Source organism: Lagopus leucura, unplaced genomic scaffold, assembly GCF_019238085.1.
Source record: "Lagopus leucura isolate 7727_CA_CO unplaced genomic scaffold, USGS_WTPT01 Super-Scaffold_100001, whole genome shotgun sequence".
Classification (NCBI taxonomy): Eukaryota; Metazoa; Chordata; class Aves; order Galliformes; family Phasianidae; genus Lagopus; species Lagopus leucura.
Window position 1 is genome coordinate 80416569 of NW_024962262.1, and position 25075 is coordinate 80441643.

The following is a 25075-nucleotide window of genomic DNA, read 5'->3' on the forward strand; positions in this document are numbered from 1 at the left end:
AATGCTAGCTTGGCTAATATTGCTTTTCAACATACCTGCAGAATAAAGACTTTAAAAAAAAAAAAGTTTCATCTGTAATTCAAATCACACTGTATCTTTCATTTGTTACCCTCTCCTCCTCTCGCTCTCCCTCTCATCCTCCCTCCCCCAAAAAGCTTTATATAGAGTGGCTGGAAAGCAAAGTAGGAATCTATGCAGACACTATCCATCACATTTCTGTCTTAATTGAATGACACCAGAATGAGATCGATAAAATGTAACAAGAGACAGCTTTGCATTTCCACACTCACTTATTCTCCTTCTCTATTACTGCCAGCCATCACCGTGACCAGAAAGCCTAAGTATTGAGTTTGAACGTTGCTGCCAAGCAAGCTGTTAGTATACGAATAAACTTGTCAGAAAAACAGTAAAACTTACAATACTGGGAAAGGCCAAAATGTCAAAAGGGCACTGCCAGCAGCATTAAATATGCTGCTTTTAAAGCCGTACCATAGAAACATACAAAGAGTTTCTAAGAAACATAGGAAGTGGCAATGCTTCAGATACGATCCCCCTCGTTCCCCCAAGGCACGTCTGTGTGTATGCATGTGTGACCGTCTGACATGCAGTTGTCGTGACCTCTCGGCACAAATCTGCAATTTCAACAATAAACCAGACCAGCTGTGATTTCCCTACATTCAAGGATTCTGAGATCTCCAATGCATTATTGATAACCTCGTTCCTGTGCTAAAAGCAGGGCTGACACACTCATAATCCCAGACTTTTCCTGAAAAGCTCCAGCTTCGCATACCAATCGATCATAAGACATAAAATGGAAAAAAAAGCCCTTTTTGAAAGAAGGCTACATTTTACGTGCTGCATCCATTTCAGCATGCATGCTCAGTAAAAAAAATGTAAGCTTTCCTCAATTTTTTTTTTCCAGCCTTCCATTATGATGATCTCATACTCCTGACCGTGTAAGGGTGATGCTAGATTAACAGGAACATAATTAGTATGTCAGCTTTGGAGTCACATTTGTGTTTAAAGTCTACATTGCCAATGCAGCTGGACTCCACAGGCAGAACATGGGCACATCCTTCCCAGTGTGATGCTAACTGCAGAGCAAATGGCAGCGCCTGCTGCAAACAGCTAACAGCAAAAAATAATAATAATAATAATAACATCAATAATAAAGGAACAAGCTGCATCAAGTGAATATGGTAAACAAAATGAATTATAAAGGCAGGAAGAGGAAAGAGGTAACAATAGTAAAACTGTACAGGATACGGCTTTAGTTATGCATCATTAGAAGGCTCCCAGAATCTGCAAACACAAGTATTACCAATTTTCTAGTGTCAGTTCAGAACCTAACGAAACACTTAGGCACTGCATCACAGGAAATGCTCTCTTCATGTTTCAAGACTGTCATATTTCAGCTTAAAACTCAATTAGATATTAAAACAATTGCTGTACAAGTGCAAGCACTTCTGTCAGGCATTATTAAAGTCCGACTGATGAGACATTTGGCCTCTTAACTTCTGTAGATAATTCTTCATGCCTGGTTGACTACGTTGCACTGTTTCTTCATTATTATGTCCATGCTTAGTCCTAGAGCAGCTTTATTTCCTATTTTTTTCCCTGTACCAACTATGAAATACATCTTGGCTGGAGGTATGAGGTTGACAGTCATGACTTCTCAAAGTAAAAAGATTCCTCAATTAATCACTATTAAGCAAACTTAAGCAGATAACAACCTCAGTTTCTGTTATTATTTCTTTTTTAGAAGGTATATTTACACAGCAGACCCAAAAGGAATTAATTTTCAGTATTAAAAGTTAGAGCACGATCAGAAAGTACAAAACCTTACATGACTCACTAATGATTACCAAACATGCAGGAAAGTATATGGAAAGATTTTCCTACATTCTCCTCATCTTTCAAGTTCTGATTCATCCACTGAGAAAAATTAAAATAAAAAAAGCTTTTTTTGGTCTGATGACACTCTCCACACATAATACTCATTTGAGCCAACACATTTTCCTTATAGAATTATTGCTCGAAAGCAGAAATAGACTATCATTAAAACCTTCCAATCACAGAAATTAAAATTGAAATATCTTATATCTGGAGATAATTTTTTATCAATATATAGTCAACATTAAATACTAGATATCACTAACACAATTAGGAGAAAAGTTGGCAACGCTCACTGAGAGTAGGTGAACCAGGAGAATATTAATGCTACGGTTTCAGGGAAATTGTAATACTACAACTTCAGGGCGTCTATGCATCCAATAAGAGATAGACTTCTTTAAAAGAGAAAGTTGAAAGGAGGTGCATAATGTGGATGTTCAAACCAACTTTGAGTAAAGCTACTCTAACAAAGGGGAGGCATAAACAGAGTAGCTTCCCGACTTAGGCACCTGATTAAGGTAACTACAGCAGGATAGTGAGAATAGTGAGAATGCCTCTCTGGAAATGCTTGCATTGCTACGAAGAGTAAACAAAGATGACAGCACAGATTTTATTCCAGTGCCCTCTCTGTGGAACTTGGAAAAGCATAATAGTTATTCCCATGAATGAAAGGGACAGCACAAGCTGTGGGCTGAGTGCAGTTGGCTCTTCCCTTGGCTCACACCTAGTGAATATAGAATTATACACAGAAGCTGAAGAAATGCACAAAGTACACATGCACTATCAGTTTAGGACAGCTCCTAGTATGCTAAAAGAATAAAAAAGCCATTCCAAAGTCTACTTTGGAGTATAAGTCTTAAAGACCATCACCTTTAAACAGCTATCTCTTTGTTGGCTAGTTCTCACTGTATTTAATTCTATACAGCATCATAAATGGCTGCTTGAATGGCAGTCTGAGAAAGGTTATATTACTCTAAGTGCTAGGAGATGACTGTTGAGAACACAGATCCTCTGGAAAAATTAAAATCACATTTTTACAACACAGACTGCCATTTATTTGCCTAATTCTAAGGATTCTATTTATTTTCCTTTATTTTCATTTACTCATAATGCAGCTCATATTTGCATGCTTTATAATTGCACACCTGATGTAATTCATAACATCTAATTTTAGGACCTAAATTCCCAGAATAGTCACTTCAGAGGAGCACGCATCTCCCTCCAGAGGTCAAATTCAGAGCACCTAAGATAAATAAGGGTTTGAACTCCCACAGTACCATTATCCTCACATTCAAGTAAAAACACAGACACATAAGCAAATGAGAAAAGCTACCAGAGACAAGCACCAAGTTTTTTTTCTCTAATTTGTTGAATTAAGGCACTTTTTTGATGCCTTAAACATCTTGACACATGAGCAGTGAAAGCAGGGCTGCCTGGGCAGTGAATGTCCCTAACGTTCAAGTAGGGGAAACTCCTGTTCACAAAATCCCACAGTGGGAACCTTCTGCAATCACAGTGGCAACAAACTCTTAACTGGGTAATGATTAATTCCCTGACTCTTTGCCAAAGCAGAAATCAAGGTAAGTAACCTGTGGTTCTGTATGAATAAGACTTCAGACTTTGCTGCACTAAATTTCCAAGTGAATGTAGCTATGGGCTACGTTCTTCCACTTACCTCACTGACAAGTAAGAAGCCCAAAGTTTGCTTTGACGGATATCCAACATTTAGCAGAAATACACCATTCCAAGTTCTTCCTCTTCAAGGTCACCACAGGACTGGGGCATGGAGATTGTGGCAGCAGCCGGTAGAGCTGACAGGGTGAAGGACCAGCTCCCTCCAAATCACTGAACATGTGAATCCAAGCTGCAGCAGCTCCTTAACACTATCCCTAGGCCTCAAAGGGATTGTAGCTTCACCAGCCCTAGAACCAGGCAAGAGTCACTGCCAATACGCTAAGAGCCATTGCCCGCATGATCTGAGATGCTATGGCTGGGCCTGGGGAAACACGTGGCACTCCCCTCAGTGATACATGAATAAGTATTGATGTTTTAGGTAAGTCTGAACACCTCCCCTCATATACACTCTCACTTAAAGTCAGTGCAACAATCTTAAAAGTACATGAAGGTGCAAGAAGGACAAAGAAATACGAATGCAGGTGGAAACCCAGGCAAACATCAACCTTCCACCTTTTTTGCTGGGGAAGTTTTCACATGCAAACACTTCACTAAAAAAAAGCTCAAGCTGTTTGCAGCGTATGGTTCTTTAGGACTCTAAAGACCTGTCATTTCTCTTAGCTGCCTACAAAATAATGTCATGTCCTTCTATTTTATTCCAAACACGGAACAACAAGTCATTTTGTGGAAATCAGGGACGGGACTGAGTTATAAATCACTGATGCTTTTCTACTCTGCCACAGAGTCTTCATAACTGAGTGTGCTTTAAACAAATAAAGTAAAACTCACTCAACAAATTTAAAATAATTCATCATGCCAAGAACCTTATATCGCTGTTTCGCTTTAGTCCAAGAAACAGCACTTACATAACAATAAACATTTCTAACTCCAAATGTCAATTTTCTCTCTTCTTTTGCCCAACAATTGCTTTTATTTGGGAAATGAATTTAAAAAGCCATTTATCAAAGAGTCATGAATTTGCTTACAAAGTTTAGTAATTCTAAAGATTAATTTAAATAACATACCATATTATAATGCTTGAAATGTTTACAAATGTAGGCATTTTATTTTAAAACAAATTTTTAAACATAATTCATGATTAAAGATCAAAGGAAGAATGTAAGAAATAAATCATAATTTTGAAAACTTTCAAAGTATAACTAAAGTTAAACTTAGTCAATGAAAATAGAGATAATATTTCACCACTGATTCCAGCCTTTATGACTGAAATAGAAGATCCAGTTCTCTGAATTTTGTAATACAGGAATAGACAACAGAGAAAATAAGCATGAGTTGTAAAAGTACAGAAATTTCTAAAATACTTTTTCCCATAGTTTGAAATCTTTTTTGGTTTTCAGTATTCTTTTTCTTTTTTTTTTCTTTTTTTTTTTTTTTTTTTTTTTTTTTTTTTTTTTTTTGCCTAAAACACCATCAAGACATCCTTTTGGTACTCTTTTAGTATGTAGCTCCTTCTTCTCTAGTCTTCCTTGGTGTCAATTCATTATGTAAAAATTTATGATTTATACTGATTACTCATTTTTTCTACATTCTTAGAAATTATAAAAGAACAAATAAGTAAGTCCCCCCCAGCCACACATGCACAAGCTGTTCTTGTGGTTGCATGAAAAACTGGAAATGACTTTTACTTGCTGCATTTATTCTGGACTTAAGAATATATATGATGCATTAAAATATCATTTGAAAAACATAGATAAAAGCCGCTCTTTTGTAAGTGCCAGTTTCTTTAACAGGTGAAAAGGATGACAGCAAATTATGTGGGATAATTCTATTCCAGTGAAATAGAATTGTTTCATTTAACACACTGTCAAATAACTGAAGAGAAGCTAGGGGATTTTTAACTGGTAAACACAAAACAAAGGATTTTCTACAGCAATTGCTAGGAAGGGTGCAAAAAAGAATTTGGATAATGTTTTAATGTTTTATCATATTAATCAGTTAGCCCTTTACACTAATAATGTATTCTTTCACAGGCACATGAAGTATCTTCAAGTTCTCAAATTATTTCAGGAAAACATACATCAGAAGTCTGTTTGTTATCACATTTCTGTAAAGCAGTTATTGCATATGTCGAAAAAAGTTTATTCTGATACATTAAGACGAAGAATATTTATGGAGAAGGAGAAATGCAGAAGAGGCTTGAGCTTAATAATGTGGGGCCATTAATTAGCATCAAATGAAAGAAAAGCAATAAAGCAATTTTGTCACCAATTACTGACAATTTGCCTAAGTACAACCATTAATTTTGGATAATATAACCCCCATAAAATTAAAGGGACAGAACTAATTAAATCAATGTCCTTTGCTGGTCTCTTCCCACTAATTTAAGTACTTTAAGAAGTATCAGAAGTTACAAAACCTTTAAATGCTCTAAGAACAAATGGAATAACATATGGTTATGATTTTCTACCTAAAAGTTGCTGGCTTTAGGTGTTTTTGTTTGTTTTTATTTTTTAGGATGGGGAGGAGGGCTGGGCAGGCTAAAAATAAGGAAAACTAGGGCAATTAAAACTGAGTCCCTTTAGAATTACCACAGTCAAGACCTCTGTTTACTTATGCTTTTCTTGCAGTTTTAGAGATTTTTCACAAAAGGATGCCTCTTCAGGGGAGCCAGAAATATCAGTGTGTAATAGTTTGATTAAGGAATCTGCAGACACTGTCAATGTTAACATCAGGCAAGGGGAGAGAATAAGAAACCCACTTCCCACTGTGATGCAGCGCTGGCCCCGGCAGGCTGTCCCAGTGGGGCACCATTGCCCACTGCCTGCCGTTGGCGGAGGTTGGTAGCCGCACAGAGGTGGCCACGGCTGCCCGCACACACGTCCTTCCACTGCCCAGTGCTGCCAGCTCCCAGCGCAAGGTCAGCCATGCAGACACAACATTTAATCGGCACAGTTACTCAGGAGCAGCCTTCCCGAGCTCTGCCACTGCCGAACGTCTGCGCTAAACACCAAGAACAGGTGACGGGTCCCAAAGCCAAAGTTTTGCAAAACTCTCTAATGGCTGGTGATAACTCCTGTCGAGGAAGGTGCTTTCTGAGGTGCCTTCCCCTTAGCATTTGCTCATCGAGAAAACAGAGTAACGCTTTGATCAGTACATACTCAGGGAAGAAAATACTTGCAGGACAACTCCGTGTCCCCCAAAAAGGCTCACCGAGGGAACTTACAGTGTTTAATCGGCATCCATATCATAAACCTCGGGTGCTAGAGTACAAATAAACACTCTAAAGGGTTTTAGCCACAAGGAGATAAGATCTCTCTCTGGGGAGACGGCTAGAAACTGCTCCATTGCCTTTGTGCAGACTACTGGAATGTGCTTGCTTTTCATTTCTTTCTTTGTGTCTGGCACTCTGGCCTCACAGGCAGTGTCTTAAGCCATGCAGGGTCAGGGCAAACAGAGAACTGCATTCATGGACAGATCAAGCTTATGTGAGAATCTGCTCCTCCTGTGCCCTCAATTTCCATTTGAATTGTTAATAAAATCTCAGCCTGAAAGCAGCTGATCCCATCAGTGGGGAAGTCATGCAGAGAATCCTCTAGCTCAGAAAAACAAAATTTCTTTATCTTTTTCATCCTCCTCCTACATTCGTGGGAATTACGCCATGTAGACCCCTCTGAAAGCAGCCCCCTCCTCCCCTAGCACAACACCTGATTGCCAGCCCACAGCTTGCTCCGAAAAGGAGGGAGAGGAGGGGAGAAAAAGGGGAAGATGCACAAGCAACACTCAGCTACAGCAAAATCACAGCCACAACAATTGCACCTTCATAGCAGTTTACAGATTCCCAGACACCTTCTGGCAAAAGGAAACACAGATATTTCATTTTTAAAGTTAATTTCCAACAGCTGATAACACTAGCTGTAAGACTTTCCCACAGCTTTATGACACCGCATGAACTACAGGCCACAGAGATAATAAAAGGTCACACATAAAGGAAAGAACAGAGCCATACCCCAATTAATTTGGTCTCCCCATGCAAAAAAATGTACAGGAACAAGAGCCGATATTTGCTGCAGGCAGCAGACATGCATCTCCTAACCTTGCCACGCTCTAAACTGGGCCTCTTGCTTCTTCTGCCTTTGCTCCTTGCAAACTGTTTTAATATTGAACGCTTTTCAGAGGGATGGGCTGATGAACGAAAACATGAATTTCCTGCTTGCCCTTTAAGGTGGGTTAAAGGGGGTGCTAGTAATCAATTACAGAACAAAAAGCAAAAGACAGACTAAAGGTTTTACAAACTCAACATGTTACAGTTTACTCTCTGCTTTCTAACCAAAGTATCCCCCTTTACTCCTTCCTCAAAAACAAATACATGTATTTTTAGGGATGAGTATCAAACAATATTCAAATAAATCCTGTGTGAAACACAACAACCCAGAGAGATTGCTGCAAATTTTATTTGTTCTTCAGAGTAGCACATCAGCCCTGGACTACAATAAGTGTTCTAAATATACACTGGAATGTAAAATCTTGCGGTTCTGAGTTTTGCCTGCTCCCAGCCCCAGCCTCCGCTCTCTTCTCCTAATAGGATGGGATGATGTTGCTTTTTGCAGTAGTCACTGGAATGAGAAAAACTGTACAGAGGCTGCAGGACCAATCCTGCCCACCCAAATGCTTCCTTGTCTGCCTGGTGACCCGACTGGGCTTGCTCTTTGGAGTAAGTACAAACTCCTGAAAAAGTAGAATGTACCTTTGCCTATCTCAGAAGACAGATTGGCTGAATCATTATTTTATATCATTAGTCAAAGAATATCCTTATTCTGATAGTATCTCATACTCAATTAAAAATAATGCAGGTATGCAAAGACTGTGGTGGCTTGGGCGTCCTGGTTTGGATTGAGGGAGATGACAACTTGGTACAGAATCAATCCAGCAAAACTAATATCAATAAAGGATACACTGCAGCAGGTGCTTAGGAATGGGTATTTTTACCATGTTATTTTCGGAGCTTCATTTTGCACATTTTTAGCTAGAGCTGGTAGAATTGCTCCTTGAGAAACGTAACCAACGGGCTGAGCCTTGAAATCTGTTCACCAGGTGTCTGCAAGTAGGTCATGGGTGTTATTAATTACTTCATTAGTCACAAGTCCTTGAACAGTGTGTGCAAACATATTTGACCCTATGACACAACTTTTAACTGGCCGATACGAACAATCACTACTCGTTATTCACAGTGCGTGACTGGTCACTTAATTCGCAAAACTGTGCTCTCTTTCTCCGATTGGTAGTCCATACTGTGTACAAAAGAAGGTTCACTAACTTTCCTCAAGTGCTTGTAACTGCCAAAGGAATCTGTTAAAATGCTTTGTTCAAGTGGGATTTTCAGTACAACTGTTCTTGAAAGTACATGTTGCCATTTTTTCCTGCACAAGAATCTACGAGTTGTGAACATCCATGGCTTTGACTTCATGCTATGAATATCTGAAGAGCTGCACAGGGAGCAGAGGAAGAGTGGATAGCTTCATTAAAGCCTGAGGTGCACACTCACAGAACACACTGATTGCTGTGTATAATTTACAATTTCATCTTATCATCTAACCCTGTGACAAGTTGCTTACAAGCTTCCTTGCCCAAATGACCTTCTCCTTTCCTCCCCACTGCCATAAAACTTAAAGAACTCTCCTTTCTTTTTTTTTGGTACAGATATCCTCTCCTCATTCAAATACCTCCTTAAAACTCCTTTCTCTTGGATAGCTTATTGATGCTCACTCATATTTTATGGATACAGTGAAAGCTGCCACATCAGAGCACTAAATACAACCGAGAGCAACTGCAAAGCAGAAGAATGTCCTTTCATTAAAGCCAGACCTGAAATGCAATTAAGAGTGCATGAGGATACAGGGTGGGGAGCAGAACTGCATAGAAAGACACTGCATAAAAATGATGCATCACATATGTACGTATTTATAAGCATACACCACAGTACAATGTAGAGTACACATCTCATTATTTTTATTTATCAGTAACCATTTAAACACATCAACTGTAACCTGAACTTAATCTTTTGTACTCAAAGGGAATTTCTGTCAAGACAAATAGGAATACAGAATGCCCTCTCTTTAGTTTGTTTTGTTGTTTGTTTGGGTTTTTTTTTGGTCAATTTATTTCTAGACTATTTGTTTTTTTTAAAAAATGAGTATTTCATACATAAAATAGACATCTTTGGAACTAGCTAAGAATGGAAAGCCCCATCAGTACACATAAATATGTTCATCCTCTTTGAAATACTCTCATTATTGTTCTTACAGAAAAAAAAAAAAAAAAGGAAAAAAAAATTGGCAGAGTTTACATCTGTGATCTTTATTTAATTTTAAATAGCATATCTTAACAGCTTTATCAGGCTTTTGCCATAAAATAAATCTAAAGGATGAGAAAAAATGGAAGAAAGTTAACTTCACCTTACCAAAAAAGAACCTGGACTAAAATGCAGGCTCCTCCACATGATCTGATAAAATTGTCACTTATTTTCCCTTAGGAGATTAAGGCAGATCAAGAAAAAGCATGGTAAAATTCAGGAACTAAATCTGCATTTTACAAATTGTAGTTGAATGCGCCAACTGAGTGTTCAGTTTTCCTCAAGACCTATTTTCTAATTCATTTTACAAATAAATGTTCTAGGTATAAATACGCGTTCTCTACATAGCAGCCTGTGAGCCATAAAGGGTCTAATCATTGATAGGTTCTCCTGTTCTTCTTTTTTTTTTAAAAAATAGCAGTACATCTCAATTTTTTATAACAATATTTTAAAGATGCAGTGGTTTTTAAAAAAAATTGACTTTGAAAGAGTTTTATATCAGTATATTAACAATCACCTATCATGCTTCTTGAATGATTGCTTCCTATAAAATAGTAACATTTACAAATGGCACACCACAGTAAAAACATCCATAAGATAGAGTTTATTCACTTGCTTTAAATAATGCACTTCAGCATTCCGATAACATTCTATAAACTCAATGCTGTTTGCTGTTTTGGCAGGTAGTAAGCTGATCAACAAAACACATGCATTCTTAAGGAACTGCATGACCAAAGCACAAAGTCAACAAACCTCTCTTTCAACAAAATCTAAAGCATTAAACAAATGTGTGCAGAAGTAACAATGCTACACATCTTTCTTTCTATAGGCTCTTTTTTTTTTTTCCTGTCTCATGTGTATATAAAATCAAATTAGATTTTACATAAAGTGGTGGTGAATTCTCCTAAGTTTAGGAAGCTGATAACTCAGCAAGATACAAAGTCAGAACTACCTACTGAGGTCACCCGGATGTTATCTATTGTGCCCCATGCGGACCAGCACATGGGCTTTTTAACTGTGCCTAATTATATACTGTACTTATAATATAAACAATTTGATTGAGGAATTAGACTTTAAATACTAACTTATGTAAATTTGAATGCAGATCCCTTGAAATGAGATTACAAATTTAATTAAATGCCACTTTCACCTTCCCTTCAGCAAGGGCATATCTTTGAACATCATTACTTGCTGTAAAAGCACTGCCAAATGTTAGAAAAAAAATTAATTAACCAATATAAAATATTTGTCATTGGAGAAATAACATCTGCACTTCCCTGAGTTCACCAAAAAGTACAGTCTAAGATTTTATTTTAAAGAAGTGCTCATGAAAACAAACTCCTACTTACTACGTGGTGCGCTTTAAAATACATTTCTTCCTTTTTCAAAAATTACGTTAAGAACATTAAGATTCTATAAATATCCTACCAGTCTTTCTATCTAAAGAAGGAAATAAAAGATATTCCTGTGAGTTCCCTAAATCCAATAGGACACTTAGATGAATATTCAAAAGCAAAAACTGCAAAACTTTGTTTTCTAACCTTTTTAAGGCATGTTTTAAACCCAAAACACCATATTCCATTGATTCTAGAAGATCTTCACAAAATCCATAGGACAGCTTATTATGAAAAGGTGGAGAAAAATGCATTGCAATACATCTGTGAAATGGCAGTCTCCATCCTAGTTTGCTGTTTCTTCATCTAGCTCAGGAACAGCCAGACAGGCCAAAATTACAGGGATATTAAAACAAAATGAAACAACAACAACAAAAAAAAAAGGCAAGAAAAGAAAAAAAAAAAGTAATACAAAAGAAAACAAACAAACCAACAAATCAAGGCAAGCAAGCAGAACAGCTACAAGTAATGCCTTTCTACTCTCCATGCCAGGCTGGGAGGAGCAGGGAAGAGTAAACAATGTGCAAGCAGTTCATGAGTAGCCTCGTCACTGTTTCAGGGTCCTTCCCTGCATAAACTGAGTCTCTCTACTCAAACTGTATGACTAAAGTTGAACATCTTTATTTCAGAGGTGCTATCCAGTATTTCTAATGTAGAGGCAGCTTTGTATGACTCTTTCCTGCTTAACATATGCAATTTCAGGGATGTTATGACATAACTTTATTAGCTTTCTCATTTCTTCAGGTATCTTTCCATCTCCTCTATTGCATATTGTGAGGCCCTGAACCTTCAGTGCATCAATCATATGCCTGCACAGCAAACAAAGGCATAAGCTTCCATTGGCATTTAATTCATTTAGCTTAATCTAGCAAACATGAATGGAAGTGGCAGGAATGATGAGACATGGCTTCTGGAACCTGTGCTGACAACTTCTTGGGTACCCCAGGCACACCTTGATTGTGTTTCCCTTGACACTGTTCTCCAACTTGTTTAAGTAGCTAGTCACAAATCTGCTACACATACTATTAATTTATTCCTTTTTGCTAAACGGCTACAAAAAGAAGAAAGCCCAAATCACGATGATGTTTTTTTGTGTGTTTTTTTTTTTTTTCTCACTTCCATACTTTCCAAGCTCTCCAATTCTTGTGTGTCCCAACAACCAAAGAATGTGAATATCTGAATACATATCACTGAACTTCCAATAACAGGGCAGTACATTTTCCTGGAGGGCTACTTTGTTTGGGGAGAGCAACACATTCCAAAGGAAAAAAAAATCAGTTCAAAATCAGAAATCTAAGTTTAGTTAATTCTAGCCTTTAATATTTACTTAGATCCTTAAGGATCTGAGACTTGCTGACAATGTTGAGGGTCTAATTTTGCGGTATTCCCATTGTGGCACACTCAGATGCCCTATGGGATTTTTAATTTCTGCTATGATGACAAAGTGAGGTTGAAAATCTGGGAGAGTGTAAGGAATGTATTATATTCAATAGTTAAGGTTAATGTTCTCCAGTTGGAGGGAAAAAAAAAAACTACAACAACAACAACAAACCTTCAAAAGTGCAAGGCATTTCTGCCTTGTCTGTGATATACTACATAAAGTATTTTCAAATTAGTTCATTAAATTATCTCTGAATTTTCAGCTAAAATCAATATACATTTATAGCGAACAGTGATAGATCAGGAATACAAAGACAAGGACAAACAACAAGTATGCAGTGAAGGTTTTCTGAAGTGTGAAAAAGTGTAGGGTAGTTGAGTGGTTATCATCTGAGAGAGCAGATACTGCAACAGGTTAGGAGATTATGAGAAAATGGGAAAAAGTAGAAAATTGGGAGATAAGAAAATGAGTCCTGCAACACCTGATGGTCAGCAAGGAGACAGATGTCACATCTTCTACATGGAAATTCTATTTAGGTGAGTATGGTGGATGCTCATCTCATAAGGGGATCATGTCATCTTGATTACTAAATGTGGTAGAATACTACAGCTTGTGACATGATAAACTTACTGTCAGAGGCAGCAGACACTGAAAAAGAACTGTTTGCTTATTTCCTTCACACTTTGTCCTTTGGCCAACTTCTGATCTGTCCCCAGCTGCCTCGTGGGTCAGCAGGCGCCACAGCAGCCACTACCAAATGAAGGAATCAGCTCCCACTTCCTTGCCACACCTCTGCTAGAAGAGAGGAAATCCTGTCAAGCTACAGGGATATTATATCAGTACTGCTAAAAACACGATCCTGGGCAGCTTTATCACGGGGCTCTAAAAGGTTACTGACAGAGACCAAATGTGAAATTCATCTTTGGGAATATCTTCAGAGATCTATTCTCATTTACTACCTGAAAGAGTTCCTGTGATAGCAGAAACTCTGTCCATATGATTAAGGCAGTCATGAGTGAAGTTAGTGCTACTAATCACAACTGGAATTAATAGGTACAGTAGGAAACAAGATTACATGATAAATCACTTTTTATAGCAAATTTTTAAAATATGGAAAAGAGGAAAAACTCAATAAAATGTAAAATGTTCAGCTAGCTAACAGATCAAACAAAAAGTAATAGTCCAAGAAACGGTTGCAGCCAAATCTCACAATTTGAACAAGAGCATAAATCTGAGAAGATAAAGTAAATAAATGTGAATAAAAGTACATGAAATTTTTAAATTAAATCAGAAAATAATGGGTTTAATTCTAAAGGGAACAGTGTGTGCCAGAATATTGAGTTATACATTGCTTTATTGAAGAGTAGGTCAAGATCTTATCAGCTCTATTATGAGGAATGTCAATAAAAGGCTGTGCAATGATAAAATGTTTAATTAAAAATGAACATTGTGCAACATATGAACTCTTTGTGTTATACAGAAAGAGGAGTCAAATGTATTACGTTCTTCAAGTTACAAATTGCACTAAATCTTTGCCCTTCTCCCCCCAACTGTACATTCTTATCAGTATGAAATCTTGTATAAAAATAGATTTATTTATATTGGATCTTTTACAAATTAGTTTAAGATCATCTACCTCCAGGGTGCTTCAAACACTTTGAAAATCCAGATCAACTGTATTGAGAACACTGGGCTCTTGTTCTTGGTATTCTTCCAGTTGAATAAGTGGTATGTTTTGTCAAGTTAATTAAAAAAGTAAAGGCTTAACAATGATGTATGTTGATGAAAAAGTAATAGAAACTAGCAAGATTAATTTTTTACTTCATTATTTTAATATACATGCATATAGCGTTAGCATCCTAAAGATCTCTTATCAACTCAGTAGAGTGACACTATGAAGAAAATATGAATGTTTTGTAAGGTGTAAATGACCATAGATGATTCATGTTCCAACAATAGTAGTGTGAGAGAGTCTGCTATTAAAGCAAAAAATTAATCCTTACTAATCATTTCTATTCATGGACTAAAAACAAGCTTATCAAATCAAGTTAGCAAAGAAAAAGCAACCATATACTCATGAGAAGAGTTTGTGATCGCAGATACTGGTAATATTAAAGAGCTATTAAATTATCCATTGTTTCCTCTCCAAGTTCAGGCTCATTTGTACTGTATTTACCTGTTGGATTGCCACCCTATCTTTTGGGAAATAATTCTGAAATCCTTTCTCTCTTTTTATCATATATTATTTCCTGAGTGTTGGTCTACAATTACCTCTAACAATTCCATCATATTTAAGTATAGAAAAACACAGATATAGAATTGTATTTTTCTCTGAGCATAGGATACCCCAAATCAAGAACAAATAAACTTCAATAAGAGAGAATTGCTACCTAAGAAGCAGATTTGGTAGTAATATTAAAAACTAAGTCAGAGGAGGTCTAGTATGGGGCATGAATAGAACAAATCCTTCACCAGGAGCCAGCAGATATTCCCAGGGTCATGGCCTAGCTGAAGTTAAAAGAACCCCCTTACACACTGATCGCAGTGGGGCCAGATATCATCCCCATATTTTATTCATAGTATATCATCACAAATGGAAACTACAAATGAAGTATCATGAAGTGAGGTGCCTATAATTCATAATGTTTTCTTTCACAGTAATAGCCAAGACCTCTCCCTGAACTCCAACAGAGGCAAATTAGTTCCACATGTCAGATACCAACTGCAATATTTTCCCTTACACTTGGTACACAATGAGTGAATGCATTACAGCGTAGAGCAATTAATACATTTCTTTTTGTGAAATAATGAATGGCAGGACAACTCAGAAAAAATGTTGCTCACTTGAAAGGGGTGAATTGCTTGCCCATGAAGAATAGAGAAGTAGGAAAATCAATCAATGGAAAATAAGATAAATTAAGCCCCCCACTGTCTTACATCTTCCTAGTGGTTGTTTTAGTTGCATCATTTTCAATGCTTCTTTCTTTGCAGGTCTCCAGGTACCCCCACTTACAACATGTAGTTTAAAGGTCACCTCTGAGTCTAGGATTACTGTGTGTCACAATCCTAACTAAATCTGTTTAACTTTTAAGTTTTCTTGCAATAGAAATCTAATATATAGGATATATATAGGATAGGACTGCTAAGCACAGGCAACTTGTGCATTTTGCATGCTCTGGGGTATCCTGCCAAGGGCTCAGCTGCTGCTCCAGATGGTCACAGATCTATTGCAGGTTGTGTGTCGTATTTACCAGTCCCATGTTTAAGTAACATACTCTCACCTCAATATGTCTTTACCAGTGAGAAAATAGTAAACAGGAACCAATGCCCTTAGGCAGTGTCTATTCATTGCACTGCACTTTGACCAGAAATGATGTGAGCACGTAGGAAAACATTTCTCAAAATCACTCTCATTAAACCATTCTATTAAGAAAAACATTGATTACAGAGTGTTAATTAAGATATATTATTTTTAATAACACAGGAACTAGGGAGTATAATTTCAGTCACAGGTAACAACCACAACATCCCAAGAATGCTTTAGAAAATTACTGCGAGACTAACAAAACCTCATAGAACATTAGAGCTCAGTATAACACTTTGAAGTGTTAGCAGCTCTGCTTGGTAGAAACCAACACATAGGAAGCCATTACAAATGACAAATCAATGTGAAGCAAATTATGGATCTAACAAAATAATTTTGTAACTGTCCCTTCCATTGTCATACTTCGGCGATTACCCTATAGCCCTTCTGAGTTTTTCACCAAAGAGTTCTCTCCAAGCAAGTCTCTTCTATTGCGTTCTCCATTCTAAGTCTTTCATACGCACTGTCTTTTGTTTCTCAGCTCCATTTTGCTCTAATGTTTTTTTTTTTGTTTTTTTTTGTTTTTTTTTTTGTTTTTTGTTTTTGGAGCACCAAGGTAAGAATGACCATGCGTACTTGTTTCTACTGTTACTTATGCAATGGTCTTGAAAACTACAATCCTGTTATAGAATTATAAGAATTCTTCCCACTGTATAAACCATTGATATTTTAGATACTCATTTTTTTCAAAGCCAATTATAGGAATCTAAATATATCCTTCTCTTTCCAGGTTCTACTGCTGATAATGAGTGGTGAGTTATGCTGCAGTGTTATCAAGATACCTTGAATGTACCTTCTGCTGATAATTTTAGAAGTATAACCAATGGCAGCAATAGCTGTGAGGTCAGGTATTTCTCCAAACTTTAGAAGATTTAAATACTTATTTGCCTTAATTTACATTAAATAGAAAAGTAACTCTAATCTCATGGAAAAGAAAGAAACATACCTTATTCTAAGAGACCTCTTCCATTTTACCAATATTACTCAATGCTGCATGTGACATCACCAGAAGAATGGAGCATCACACCAGACAGAAGTTGACATCTACAGAAAATGTTACTTTCCAGGCCTGTAATATAAAGACAGCGCATAGTTCACTCAGAAACAATGACTCCATAAAATTCTGAGATTATTGTTGTTCAGTTCATCTCTCTCAAATTTAGCCTGCTCAACAAAGAAAAAAAGTTTTCTTTTTTTTTTTTAAAAAAAAAGGCAAAAACACTCCTAACTTTGAAAACTCAATTTGACATATAGAATTCAAGCTTTTTTTTTTTTTATGGTTTCTGCATCATCACCATCAATAATCTTGATCCAGTATCATAAAAGGCTTATATTTGACAAACTAATTTTTGCCATTTATAAGTATGGATATTGTTACTTGCATGTATGAGCTTTCTTGCATTTGCAAAGTACCTAATATACAACAGAATGTTGAAAACCATGTAACAGTTACACAATATATAGGAACTGCAAAAGTGTGAAGCTAAGCATTATAGAGTTAGATATAGATGATCTAGGATGTCTATATATGTTGAAATGAAAGCTACATTACCGGAATTTCATTAATTTTTCTGATAAAGCATAACCAAAGCGGAAGTGGACTTTTGCTCCTAAATTTGCATGCTCTTGTGTACATGCAATATGAACACACGCAGAAAGGATAAGTGAAGACAGATTTGAAGAATAAGTGGAGATCACAAAGAATATAAATCCCGTTATATATATATATATATATATATATGTATATATATATGTATTTCTTCACGTATTCTCTTTTCCAGTCATCAGCCAATTTTTAACCAAATTCAAGATACTTTGTAAACATACATAACTTAAATAGAGTGGCAATCAAATTTACAAAAGATCGATTTAATCTTGCATTACACAAAACATCAGTGACTTCATATATCCATTTTTGCCCCTTATACCCTTTTTGCCAGGCGTAGCAGAATGTCACTAGGACACTATTTAACCAAAACAGATCATGCAGATCACAGTTGAAGTGTATCATTTTAAGGCAAGAAAAAAAGTGTTTTTGGAGTCTGAAAGATTTTTAGCAACTGAAGATATTTTCTATATTTTGTACTAAAACGTTTGTAAAACTGCAAAATGCAAATGTATTTTCTTTATAATTGATGCTTCTAATGATTAAGTAGTTATTTTTCCAAGGCAAATGTACTTTTTTAATTGAAAGTAATACAAGCATAGCAATAGCTATGCAAAACTGCAAGGCAATTGATCCCGGTATATTATCCATCCCCTTCGTTAACCTTGAGTGTTGAATTATGTCTAGTCTATGTGTTTATCATTTCTAGGTATGGATACATATATGATTACAAGACTAAATCTCAAGAGACCCACGGTTCAAAATGTCAGCTCTGCATATACTACAGATGAGCAGGCCCAAAGAAGAAAACAAGCTTGGCATGTTTCTAATTGGTTTTCTTTATTAGCATTCACAGAAATCCCCACAGGCAAAGCCATACACAGTTAAAAGTACTGAGTTTTAACTATTTTTTGTGCAATATAGTTAACCCTTAAGATACAGATTTTAATACAGGCAGGCACTGGCATTGTTGGTTTTGTTATGAAGCTTATAAAATAAATTTAAGTGTTAATCCTTCACATGGTAGCCATTCAATATGAAACTCAGCAATTGTACCATAGTATGACTTTTTCCTTCACTTCACATACTTTCACAGTGATATTCAATCTCATAAGAGGCATAGGAGAATAACTTGAAACATGTACTGCTGTCCTAAAAATTTCAGAGCTTTCAGTGCATAAACATTTATGAAGAACACCTCATGCAACTTCATCTTTGTTGAAGAACTCAAGTCAGATCTACTTTGAATACGCTGAAACAGTAACAGCAGCACATTTCACTTCACAGCTGAGCAAACATGGGATTTGATATACAGATTATAAAGACAAAGAAACAAAATGTATCAAATAAGAAAATAAAAGGTATGTTCAACATTATAAAGTGTAACTCTTTGATAAGGAACTATAGCACACCTAACTGAAATCACCACTTTGTGGAGGGTAACAAACAGAGTTACAATGGAAATCAAAATTTTTATTCCTTAACAAAACAAATCAAAACTCAGTGAGAGACAACAGAGCAATATCAAGAACAAATCCCATGATACTGAGACATTACATGCTAAATGCCATCACAGTTTTTTCTTGGATAGGACGCAAGAATTTAAGCCAAGTGCAATAGAAAGGAATTACCACAAAATATTAATGTCCTGCTGCCTTCCACTATTGAGGGAAAAGAGCATGTAGAACATGCACAGATAAATAAAATCTCCAAAATTTGCCCGAGAACTCTAGAAATAAAACCATTCTCTAAATGTTAAATATTGTACTGTTCTGCTTGTAGCCAAGAACTCAAATGAAACATTATAGTGACCCAGACCTGTATTATTTCTTGTTTTCCAAAAACGAAAACCTAATACCACATTCTGAGGACCACACATTTTCAGACAATCACCAGAGCAGCACCTGAAGAAACTGAACCTACTCTTCTTTCTTTGAAGTGTTCAAAAAATAAAGGAAGATCACAGGTCTGCTCAAAAAATTGAGACAAACAGAAAAAGTGGATACTCTGAAAAATACATTAAATACACTACTGAAGTCATCACTGGCTGAACATAATGCTCTTCTCTTTTTCCAAGAGTTGCAGTAAATACCCAACAAATCGCTATAAAGATTCACAACATTCAAAATATTTAAGCATAAGTGATTTTATGTCATCTACAATAAGAATAGTATTTGTCACTTTGATTTTTGTTTCACTATTTATATGAGTACCAACCTCAATCTTTCATGACTACTGTAAATATTTTGACAATAAAAAGTTCAACAGGAGAGATCCTACTCAGGAAAAAAAAAAAAAAAAAAAAAAAAGTCTGTTAAAGTAGAAAGGAGCTTTTTCTTTGTACACAAACTGCAAATATTATGTACTGTTAATGGACCTTGGACTTTAAATACTTCACCACTTCAGTGTGATCCCATTCCAGCTTCAGAATGAGTTGACAGGGAGTGACAGCATGAAATTAGTCTGCTGATATCTGATCTTTGTCCACTTGGGATGAAGCTTCTGAATAAGAATTTGTTATAGGAAGCATCATCCTCCCTGCTTCAGTTGGCTACATTATTTATCTATTTTATTCACTGTGAGCATTAAAAACATACTGCCTCCAAGGACCCCTCAAATAGATCATCTCCAAGTCACATCTTTTGTATGGGGCAAACCACCAGATGAATTTGTCCATTCCACCTAGGACATAACACTCATAGGGAGGGGATGGTCTTGAAATTAAACTCTGCCACTAATCAGAAATAATTTTTATTTCTACACCACAATAAATAATTTAATTTCTATTAGTGCTACCTCATCTTATCCTAAACGACTTGTATAGATATGTTGGACTGTAATGATGCGAAAGAACCTCTAGCCTAAAAAACTGTGCAGCAGGCAAAGCAGTACTAGTCTGAATGTAGCTTATTCAGCATTTGGCCACGTGCTACAAGAAGCCCCCAACATCCTATTTTACTATTAGTAAGCTAAAGAAAACATTTTATGAGCCATCTTTGGTTATTTCTGAAAGTAGATATGCTAATAGTCTGAACATCTTAAATTGGTGTCTCTTCAGTGGATAAAAGGAAATGTTCCAATCCTTGCTTTCATGCTACCACTATATTCACCTTGATGCAACATTTTCATAAAATACTCCTTCAGAATTCAGTGCCTTGATAGCAAATAATTTTCAGTCTGGTGAGGAAAGTAAGAGAACAAAGGTAAGTTCTGAGCTCATGAAATACAGAAAGAAAACCAAGGTGTTATCTTCTTCTTCCTTTCAAATGGCGAAAGCCTACATCCTGGTATTTTTTTCATTTCTTATTTTCCCATTGCCTTTTTTTTTTTTTTTCCTCTCTCAAGGGAAAAACAGAATCTGAAACATTCTCTTCTTAATTCTGAAGTTTTATATTTAAAACTATTACAGTAATCCAGTAAAATCTTCAAAAGTACTCGGGTAGTGTCATCTCAGTTTTCCTTTGAAGACAACTGAATAAGTAACTACCAACTGACCAAAGAAGTGAGTCACTAAGTTTACAAGTATTTTTTTTCCTACTTCCTTATTTCACCAGTATGATTCCCTGAAATCCATTTTCATTTCATCTAGAATCCATTATGTTGATGAATTTGCTTAAAAATACTTAATCTGATTAAAACCAGATTCTTTATTTATTTACCTAACTCCTGTTAAATACCAAGAAACCAGCAGGCAAAGGTTTAATAATGCCTATTCCTATTATTTTCACTAAAGTATCACTATTCAGAGCAGAAAGAGTACCACACTAAATATCCATGGCTAAAGATGAAGTTTAAAATAGGTCTGCATTCTCTTCTTCAGAAATGCATCCCAGAAAGAGCACCCATCAAGATGAGGACAGTTGCCCTGAATTTATAACAGTGCAACAAGCCGCCTGAGTTGGCACTAGTAAAGCCTGTATTTCTGAGGAACGAGACATCACTCACTGGAGGAACAGGGTACTTGAATTCCATCACCTGGTTCATTTCAAAATAAAGTTCTCCTTAACTAGATTCATGAAAGACAGATACTATGATGGTAAGGTGATATGAATAAAGAGTATTCTGTTTGATGTTAAGGTATGGTCAGATTTTTGTGCACTAAAAATGTAGGAATGTTTAAAACATAATAAAAGTCCATAACTCAAATATTACAATTTAGCAGACTCAATAAAAATAATAAAATAACCTGCTTTCATCTTAATAATTTGAAACTTCAACTCTTTACACATTCTTTTCCTTATTTTCAAATAAATATTTATTTCACCTAACAAGATCTAGATGGCTGAAGTGCTATTCCTGACTTTCAAAGCCTCTGGAGTTGATCTGAGAAGATGCAACCAGTCCACAGATCTTTGAACATTTTTAGAATGGCTCTTATAAATAGAATTGTGAGGTTTTCAAACATGGGTAAATATTTCCTTGATGTGTCCATGCACCATGAGAAAGGTCACTCCTCTCATGTCATTCAGTCAAAACCAGAAGTGCTAGGATTCTTTTCTAAACTTGTTTGCGCTAGTGTGACAACTGGAAAATAAACCATATGTGCCATCATCTCTAGATGATATACTCAATTCAATACCTACCACAATATAATGAAAAAAAAAAAAAAGAAAAAAAAAAAAAAGATTAATTCCCAGGACTTTGACCAAACAAAGATTTGGGGCTTTTTTCCCTTCCTATGAAGGACTCATACACAGTGTTGCTAGTCAAATACATATAAAGGTCTGCAGCCTTTTCATTTAGAATCATAGAATCAAATCATTAAGGTTGGAAAAGACCTCTAATATCATGCTGACTTATCATCACCATGCCGACTAACCACGTCCCCTAATGTCACATCTACACGTTTTTTTATAAACCTTCAGGGATGGTGACTCCACCACCTCCCTGGGCAGCCAGTTCCAATGCATTACCTCTCTTTCTGAGAAAACGTTTTGCCTAATATCCAACCTACACCTCCTCCCGGGGCAATTTAAAGCCAGTGCCTGTTGTCCTATCACTAGTTACCTGGGAGAAGAGGCCTACACTTACCTTGCTACAATCTCCTTTCAGGTCGTTACAGAGAGCGATTAGGTCTCACCTGAGCCTTCTCCAGACTGAACAACCCCAGCACCCTCAGCCACTTGTTCTCCAGACCCTTTGCCAGTTTCACTGCCCTTCTCTGGACATGCTCCAGAGCCTCAATGTCTTTCTTGTAGTGAGGGGCTCAAAACTCAACACAGCACTCAAGATGTGGCCTCACCAGGGCCAAGTACAGGGGGACAACCTATTCCTTAGTCCTGCTGACTACACTATTTCCGATCCAAGCCAGGATGCTGTTGGCCTTCTTGTCCGTCTGGGCACACTACTGGCTTATTAGTTACAGCCAACTATGACTAATATTGACTAATACCTCCAGATCCTTGTCCTCCACACATCTTTCCAGCCACTCTGGCCCAAGCCTGTATCACTGAATGGGGCTGTTGTGACCAAAGTGCAGGACCTGGCAGCTGGTCTTATTACAGTCCACACAATTGGCCTCAGCTAAGCAATCCAGACTGTGAAGGGCCTTCCTATGCTCAGGCACATTAACACTTCCTCCCATCTTGATGTCATTCACAAGCTTACTGAGGTTGCACTTAATCTCTTAGTCCAGATCATCAATAAATATTTTAAACAGGACGGGCCCCACTACTGACCTCTGGGGAACACCACTTGTTACCAGTCACCAGCTGAATGTGACTCCATTTATCAGCTCACTCTAGGCCCAGCCATCTATCCAATCCTTTACCCAGCAAAGAGTGTACCTGTCCAAGCTGTGGGCTGCCAGCTTCCCCAGGACAATACTGTGGGACACAGTGCCGAAGGCTTTGCTGAAGTCTAGACAGACTACATCAACAGCCTTTCTCTCAATCATTAGGCAGATTACTTTTTTTATTGTTATAACGTAAAACAGTCTCATAGACAAGAGATGTTTCTTTCCACTAAAGAGAAATTAAGTAGGAAATTCACAAAAACAATAAACAAATAAATAAATAGATAAATGGGGGACAGGAATCTCTACCTGCAATCTTCTCGTCTATTTCTCTTTAGAAAATGCCTTCAGCAATTTCCACTTGTAGACATTTGTTTTTTGAGAGCAGATTATTACAGAAAATAAAGCTTCAGAATGAATTTGAAATGTATTTTGCACCAGCCATAGATCTGGCCCAGTGCATTTGTCACTTTACCATATGTGTACTAGAATCAATCTTTATACTGTGCAAGGCTTCCCCCATAGCTTCACACTAGAGAAGATCACAGAGAGTTATTGGATTTATTATCCTTTTATTGATCTTCCAAAGGCATTTGGATGGATTGATTCTGATACACTGCTCCTTAGACATATTAGACAGATTACATAAACAACAAATTTCAGAGCAGCTGACTGTGACCAGGTCAATATCTCACAGGAAGTTCTTGCTCACACATACCCATTCCTTGCCAGGAGCATATCAGTCTTCTTTCTGATCTACAGCTGTCAACTTATGACATACAAAACAGACTACAACAGACTGCTAGCGGATTTAAAGCATCCTAATTTTTGTCTTTTGAAATTAGACTATATTTGTGGCTTAATAATATGATGCACTGCATAAATACTCTGAAATGCTTCATTATTCTACTGTTATCTAACTATCAAAAGGAAATGTGTCTTCAAAGATGAGTCACTTTTGTATTACCAATTTTTTGCTTTCAAACCTGCCAACTTCTGACAAAATGGACAGCCCTCTGCAGGATGATTTAGTTTTAATTGTGAAGCAAAACAAAAAGAATAAAGCACATTTAGCAACTTTTTAAAAGGTGACATGATAGACTCTGACAAAGGAATGTGAGGCTTATCGCAGAAGATTCAAAGCCTAACACAGTTTTTCCCTTACTATGCTAAATACATCTCATGCTTGTGAACTGCTCCCCTTGCAACAAGTCTCATCACACTGCCCAGTAATTATGGGCTATTTCTCTTTGCAATCCAGGCACATAACCTAAGGAGAATGTTACTTAGAAATGTTTATACCCTACAAAAACCAATATTATGCTCAGCCAAGGACTATGTACAAGGGCTGATCCAAAAATAATGCCTCCTATGTTATTATGTCGGCCCACAATGTCAGAGGTGGATGTTGGAATGGCAGTAGAGGTTGGACCTTCCCAACAATATTCCATTACATTTTGTTGCACTCTGACAGATGGCAGCAGAGGGGCAGTCTGACAAAGTATCTGACATGGAAATATATGTGAAGCTAAGGTGTGTCACTGAATTCCTCTATGTGGATGAAATTTTATCCGTTGACATTCATTGATGCTTGCTGAACTTTTATGGAGATCAAATAGTGGATGTGAATACACTGAGGTGGTGGATCGTGTGTTCCAGCAGTGGCAACAGTAATAGGAAAGACAAGCCACATTCCGGATGGCTGTGCAGATTTTTGTG

The 25075-nt window shown here is 36.8% G+C and overlaps 1 long non-coding RNA gene across 4 annotated transcripts in view; it reads right to left on the reverse strand.

Moving 5' to 3' along the window:
• LOC122177299 overlaps positions 1 to 25075 on the reverse strand; it is a 321677-nt gene that overhangs the window by 253608 nt on the left and 42994 nt on the right. For all 4 annotated transcript variants that reach the window (XR_006178042.1, XR_006178041.1, XR_006178039.1 and 1 more), the window contains exon 2: positions 16963 to 17085. This is a non-coding gene — a long non-coding RNA (uncharacterized LOC122177299). The remainder of the gene's footprint in view (positions 1 to 16962; positions 17086 to 25075) is intronic.